The following is a 7,887-nucleotide window of genomic DNA, read 5'->3' as shown; positions in this document are numbered from 1 at the left end:
GAATTGTTTTTTAAGAAACTAAGATTTATTATTATTATTATTATTATTATTATTATTATTATGTGAAATTTCCAACATATTTTGTAGAGAGAATGGTGTAATAAATCTCCACATGTTTATCACTCGACTTCAATTCTCAGTCTTTTTTCAATCTTAAAAAAAAAACACACACACCTTTTTGAATGATGGCTGAGCTGGCAGAAAAATAAGAAAAAATCCTCAATTGCCCAGAAATGATAGAAAACTTGAATTAAAACAAGGAAATGAGTTCTGAAGCTGGAGTTTGTGTTGGGACAAATCCCAAATCACTGATGGCCCAGAGGGCTTTAGAGGGTCATGAGTAAGAGGGACAGAGAAAGCTTGAGACAGAAATTCAGATCAGAGATCCCTGAAAGGTGACATCTTTACTGAGTAAATGAGTGAAAATTCCACTTCCACAAAGGGAGGTGGTGGATACATGTGTCTGGCTTAGCTTTGGCTCTGTATGGAAGGGAAAAAAAAGAAAACATGTTTTTTTGAAAGTTCCTAACCACAACCCCACTTTATTGGGGTTTGGGGCCAGAAATTTCAGGGAGCCTTAAAAGAGTCCAAGCTGAAAATTTGTATCCACTGGCAGAAGCAAACAAGTATATTTATGCCTCTTCTTTCAGGAAATATACTTGAAAGCTAAACTTCAAATAATTCCTCCAGACAAAGTTCCAAGGAAGATAAACTTACAATCGAAAATCACAAAGTACACAGGGAAACAAACTACCATGAGAGTTAGCAGAAACCACAAACTGCAGAATCAGACCTGCAGAAACAATATTTATTAGGAAATCAGATTTAGAATATAAAATAATTATGTTTAATATGTTTTTAAAAATAAAAAAGAATATTAATAAAAACTTAAAAATACCTAGCAGAGTGAGAATGATACAAGTTTGGAAACCTATTTGACAGTTTTAAATAAAATTAAATATATACCCACTCAGCCATTCTCCTCCTGGGTACATACATAAGAGAAATTAATGCATATGTCCACAAAAAACTTTATTTATAATCACCAAAACTGTGAAACAATCCACATGCTCATCAACAGTGGGATGAAAAAATAAGTTATAAGATTCATACAATGGAATGCAATAAAAATGAACAATGAATACATACAACAACATGGATAGATCTCAGATACATTGTTGAATAAAAAAAGCCAAACAAAAAAGAGTATATGCTGTAAGTTTCCATTTATATGGTACTGTAAAAGAGGCAAAATTAATCTGTTGATAGAAGTCTGAATAATGGTTGCCACTGAGGGGTTATTGACTAGAAAGTGGCAAAGTTGAATGTTCTGGGGTCCTAGAAATGTTCTGTATCTTAATATGAGTGGTGTTTACATGAATTTATATAAATGTAAAAATTCATCATCATATACACTTAATTTTTAAACATTATACCTCATTATAAACAAAAGGGACCCAGCCAAGTGGAAAAGTATCAAAGAGAAATATAAACTGTAATCACTGAAAATAGGAACTTAATTTACAAGAAATTATCAGATTAAACATAGAAGAAGAGAGAACTCACGAACTGGAAGATCCAAATAGTTGAATAAATGTAGCACAGAAAGAGGCGAAGATGTAAAAGTTATCAAAAGGTTAAGAGATATGGAGGGTTGTACATGAGAAGTATACCTAATCAGGATCTAGATGTAGAGACTAGAGGTGATGGGGGAAAGGCTATGTTTGAAGATCTACTGGCTAAGAATTTTTCAAAATTGATGAATAACACCAATTCTTGGATTAGGGAAGTTCGTCAAATTCCAACAACATAAAAATATAAAAATTCGCACACAGACAATATAAGTGCAGAACAACTAAGGAAAAGAAATCTTAAAAGTAGCCAGAGGAAAGAAAACTCAGATTATTACAAACTGATGACAATTAGACAAGTGATTCTTAATGATGGATGCCAGAAGATAGTGGGATATATCTTCAAAGCAATGAGAAAAAATAACTTACAACTCAGAATTATATTTCTAGAAAAAAATAGTCCTTCGATAATGAGAGAAAAAAATGAGTGAAATTAAGACATATTCAAGCAAATCAAAAATGAAAATTTCTACTAGCTGACCCTCACTAAAGGAATTCAGGCAAAAGGAAAGTTATTGCAGAAGGAAAGTCTGAGATGAAAGGATAAAAGGTGAAATAAAATTAATATACATAAATATTGACTGATTCAAAAATGGGCAAAGGACTCGAGTAGACATTTCTCCGAAGAAGATATATGAATAGACAATGAGCACATGAAAAAATGCTTAACATCAACTAATCATTAGGGAAATGCAAATCAAAGCTACAAAGATATACTACCATGCACACAATGGAATAGCTACTATTAAGAAACAGAAAATAGCAAGCGTTGGCAAGGATGTTAAGAAATTAGAACACTTGTGCAGTGTTAGAGAGAATATAAAATGGTATAGCTACTGGGGAAAATAGCACAACAGTTTCTTTAAAAATTAAAAATAGAAGTACCATATGATCCAGCGATTCTACTTCTGGGATATACTCAAAAGAAAGCAGAATTTTGAAGAGGTATTTCTACACCCATATTAATTTCAGCATTATTCATAATAGCTAAAACATGAATGCAATCCAAGTATCCATGGATGGATGAATGGATAACCAAAATGTGGTACAAGGGAATATTATTCAGCCTTAAAAATACAGGAAATTCTGACATGTCAGATGAATGTTGAGGAAATTATGCTAAATGAAATAAACCAATCACAAAAAGATAAATATTGTTTGATTCCACTTATATGAGTACTTACAAAATTCAAAATCATGGAGACAGAAAGTAGAATGGTGGTTGCCAGGGAAAGGAGAGAATGAGCAGTTATTGGAATGTGGAGTATTAATGGGCATGTAGTTTTAATTTGCAAGATAAAAAAAGTTCTGAAGATGGATGGTGACAATCATTGCCCAACAATGTGAATGTACGTAATGCCACTGAACTGCACACTTAAAGATAGTTAAGTTGGCAATTTTTGTCATGTGTATTTTATCATTTAATTCATTTTTAAAAATAAATACATAAAAATAAATAAATAAATAAATAAAATGATGGCAATAGCAAATAGTGTGTGTCTTAAAACATATCTTTTGGGCAAAATAAAAACTTAGCAACACTCCTCAAGTATAAATATTGATTTTATTAAATAATATTTCTGTATAATTTGTAGGACTAACAAATAGAATTAAATATTGAACAACAATAGCACATAAGTTGGGAGCAGAATGGTGACCAAAGTTAAAGCATATTTGGATCATATATTTTTATGAAAGAAGGTAAAGATAGAATTTAGATTTTCCATAAGGTAAATATGCCTGATAAAATGTCTGGGGTAACCACCAAAGGAATAGAAATAGGGCATTATCTCTAAATTAGTAAAAGAGAAAAAAATAGAATTTAAAAATTTACAATGAATGATAATTCAATAACTATAAAATACTTTCTTAATACAAACAATAATCAGTGGGAAAATCTTAAAATCGATGGTTTCCAGGTTATAACAGTGTATGCCACCAAGCTGAAAGAGCCCTGCTTTGGGACATTAATCTAGTTAGAAAATAACTGAGAAAACATGGAAAGTGTCATAACAAGAAGTGTTAGAGAATCTGTCATTGGCATTCTCTTCTTGGAGATGGAACACAATCACTGAGCAATTCTAAATAAATACTTAAATTACAGGAATTTAAAAAGTGATGTCAAAACAAAAGTTCGAGTTCCGATTTTTCACAAAAATTTCCAGGAGTTAGCCCTCAAATTATGATGCCAATAGTATTATGAGGAGTAATCAAGTATTTCACCATCAAGAATTAATCAGGGTTGACATGAGGGTTGGTCTAGAGTAATATATTTCAAGCCAAAATTCTGTGCATGGTTTGAAATTTAAGAAAGAAAGTAATAGGCCTTATCAATCCAAATCTACCTTCAAAGTGTAAAAACTTCAAAGTGAATTAAAATATTGTTTTAAAACCTTTGCAATCTTATTGTTGATAGATATAACAGAGCATTGTAAAAGATGTGCTATTCTGTTACCCATTCTAGTTGTTCTGCTAACAAAATTCAGGAAAGAAAGAGCAATTTAAACTTGAAAAAAATTACTGGAAAATTTCAGAAAACCAGAAAAAAATGTGAAATGCATTTATATTAGTGTAGTTTTGTAGTAAACATCTACTTTTTGGTCATATTGTCTTTTGTAAATTATACTGATTAATTGAAACTGAATAAGGGAAGTAGGATATATCTAAAGTAAAAAATATGTTATTCCTAAGAAAACTGTGTCTGTCAAGGGCATAGGGAACATAGGGAATCTAGTTTGTAAAACAAAAGCAAGTATTTTGAGTTAGAAATCAAAGAGAAATATAAAGAGAACTTACAACTAATTTCAGTTGTTTTTTACAAATTGTATAAACTGACCATGAAACAAACAAATCACTTAATCTTTCAGGGCCAGTTTCCTTTTCTGAAAAATGGGACTAAATCATAGAACCTGCTTAATTGTTGGTAAGGAGGATTCAACGAGTAAGCACTGAGGATAGTGTCTGGCACATCCCAAGCTTTTAGAATTATTAATAAAATAATTAAAATGGGCATCGTTTTCATGAATTACTCATGAGATAATAAGACGACTACTGGTGTAATGACTCCAAACTCTCAACTTGTGCAAATGTCTTGTGGAAAATGCCCAAGACCATCTTAGTTAAGCAGGAGTTCATGGATGCCAAGGGTATGGATAAAATGATTGGGAGGTCTTACACCAGATTATTATGGAAGCAGATTTTAATAAAATGCATGGCTATGTCTATACAGGAGCTGCTGACACAAGCAAAAGATTTAATGTTGTTGCTACAACGTTTATGGAGGATGAGCCAAGAGCTTCATACACACATTGTCATGCACGTCTTGGGGATTTAATGGTGTTGAGGTTTGTCGGGATATGAAAGAACTCTGCAGTGATCTCAGTACTGTCAATTCTTTGTATGACACTATTCATGCATCTCTGAAAAGTTGGCAAATTTTCAAAACATTTGTAAGCGGAGTGAAGGCATAACATACAGGAAGCTCCAAGGTTCTTGAAAACATGTTAGATTGTTGGTCGTGATTGAGGGGCTTCTACAGATGACTCAGACATGGGAAGCTGTATCCAGCTATTCTTAAAATGCGCAGGTGGCTGGTGCAGTGAGATCTTGGCTGACTTTGGTTTCCAAATTTGAATTTACCTTTCGTTTACAAATTTTAAACAATGGGCTAAGCATTACAGGCATTTTTTTTCCCTAAAGAGCTACTAAAAGAAGCTTAGACATTTTTTTCTCCTCGCCATCAAGGCTGAAGCCAAAATCTCATGGTTTATCAGCTGAAGTAATAAACATTTCAAAACCATTTGGGATAGAATAGAGAAATCATACCAAAAAGTATACCAAAAAGTTATATCCAAAATTTTAAAGTTCAAAAAATTGTGTTAAGGAAAAAAATGTCATGGCAATTCAGGTAGTACATTTCCTTTATTATATCAGAAAAACAATTTATAATAAATATTTATTTCCAATAAATGTTACCAAATTCATGTTTTCAAAAAGCTATGGCAACAAAATTTTAAAAATTACAGAAATACTATTTTACCCAACAGTATATTAAATGGAAAAACAGCTAAACATGTGCAATAATTTTCAATGTGCCTACTTGCTGTGCCCACACCTTCACACACCCCCAACTGTCCTGGGTGAACCACATAGCCCTTCCTACTGGCCACAACTGATTGGACTGAGGTGGTCACCATAAGCTTGCTGGTGACCTTGATTTGGGGCTGGGCTCAAACAAGGTTTCTCTCTCAGGAATTCTCTCTCAAGAAGTGACTTAGAGAGGAATGACACTTGGTAGTGAACAAAGAATGCAGCAAACCTGGAAGGCAGGGGCGGTGCCTGGGTACCCTGAGGGCTCGGCTTCTGGGTGAGCCCAGAGCAGCAACCTCTGAAGAGAAGAGAGACTATCCTGGCTTCCATCCAAATGCCTACTGTACTTAAGATAAGAAACACAGGCTTTATCGTGGAACTGCTCCACCCATGTCTTTTTCCCCTGAGCAACTTTTAAGTCCCTGAAGCTTTTATGGCTCTTAAGTCTTGTCATCTCATGTCTCTCTACAGTAGATGTCCACCGGACTCCTTGGGAAATGGATTAATTAGGATAAGAAGATAGTTAGGAAATCCAACCAGGTGAAGGATGTGATGAGTGTGGAAGGCACTGCAGAAGAGGACTTACTGGATCCTCTGGAAGGTGGCTGGAGTGTTGGTGGCATCAGCGTCTGCAGAGAGCCCTTGAGGGAGACCATGAGACAGCTCCAGGAAGTCTCAGGAACCTGGTATTGAGGACAACATCCTGATAATGTGGACACTCATCCCCAGGAAACTACCTCATAAGCCTCAGCGCCTCAGTCCCAGTGCCTCAGCCCTGGTGCCACAAAGACATCTGTCATCTGGCTTCATCCACTTCTCTCTAACAGATCATGGGCCACCCAGCTAGTTGGTATCCCTGTCCCCATATGTCATATCCATTGTTCCCTCAGTGCTTTTGCTTATGAGGTTTCTGCCAAACAGCATGCCTTCCTCCTCCCCACCAATGTCGGCCCTGCTCAAACTTGAAGTCCTGTTCTAGTCTCACTTCTGCTGGGCAGCTCTAGCCACCCTCCCTCCCCTAAAGGTTGCCCTTTGGAGCCTTCAGGCCACATGCATTTGTGTAACTCAGGAAAAGCAAGTGGCAGGGACCTGGGACTCTCTAGAACATGCCATGAAAAGAACAAGCCAGCAGCCACTGCCCTTGGTTCCCACACTGGAAATTCAGGCCCTCCTCACCCCCATTTTGCCTCATTCCATGACCCACTGGCCCAAAGAGAAAGAGTCAGAAGACGTTCTTTTCTCTCACAGCCATGTCTGGGTTTCCAGTAATCCTCCCCATCCAGGGAGCCTCTGCTTTTAGCTGTTCTCTCTCCTTCTGCCTTTACAAAGGCACAGGACGCTTCTCCCAGGTTGCAGCTCACCCACACACCCAGCTCCGGGGACACCCTTTTCTCTGTCCCAGGCCGCAGCATCATTCCAGGCCCCCAGCCCCAGCACCTGGCAGGTAACCATCTTTTAATGAGCATGCTAATGCTCAGGTGTGGCGAGCCAGGGATTCTCAGTAAGCTGGGGTGAGCTTCCTGTTATCTTAATGAGCCACTGCAGCTCTTCTGGAGACCTTCCTTTCTCCAGGGATCATAGACTTTGACCCGTCAGTTGCAGCACTGGGCCCGCCTTGCCCTTCTCACCTTGCCACCTCCTGCAGCTCAGGCCTCAATCTTGCTGCCCCCATCTACCCGTTGTCTGGGAGACTGACTCCAGGCCCTGACCTGTCTGATGTCCTCTATGCTGACACTGTGGTTGGTGGAATTTCTGGTTGCTCAGACACGAACCTCAGAAAAAGGCCAGGACATGCTAAGCCAAGCTTTCTCTTGGAGCAGTGGAAACCCTATCTTGCTTCCTTCAGCTCAATTTGCCCTTCCTCCAGGAAGCCTGACTACTCTAGCTCACTCGGATCTTCCAGTTCTCTCTAGAGAAGTCCGAAGCTCACAAATAATTCTACTGAAGGTAAGCATGTTTGTTATATATGCATAAGGCCTCCGGGGAACATAGGCCACACAACTGCGCTCAGCACAGTATGGGTAAAACAGTGAAAATTTAGTAGAAATTTAGAATGGCAAAACTACATTTTCTTTGAACATTTGCCCTTCTTTCCTCCCTTCCTTCTTCCTGTCTTCCTTCTCTCCCTCTTTTCTTTCTTCTCTCTTTCTATTATACTTTCTTCTTA

The sequence above is a fragment of the Rousettus aegyptiacus genome, unplaced genomic scaffold (genome assembly GCF_014176215.1).
Source record: "Rousettus aegyptiacus isolate mRouAeg1 unplaced genomic scaffold, mRouAeg1.p scaffold_m13_p_7, whole genome shotgun sequence".
NCBI classification, from domain to species: Eukaryota; Metazoa; Chordata; class Mammalia; order Chiroptera; family Pteropodidae; genus Rousettus; species Rousettus aegyptiacus.
The sequence above is the reverse complement of the archived record's forward strand: the minus strand, read 5'-3'. Positions refer to the sequence as shown.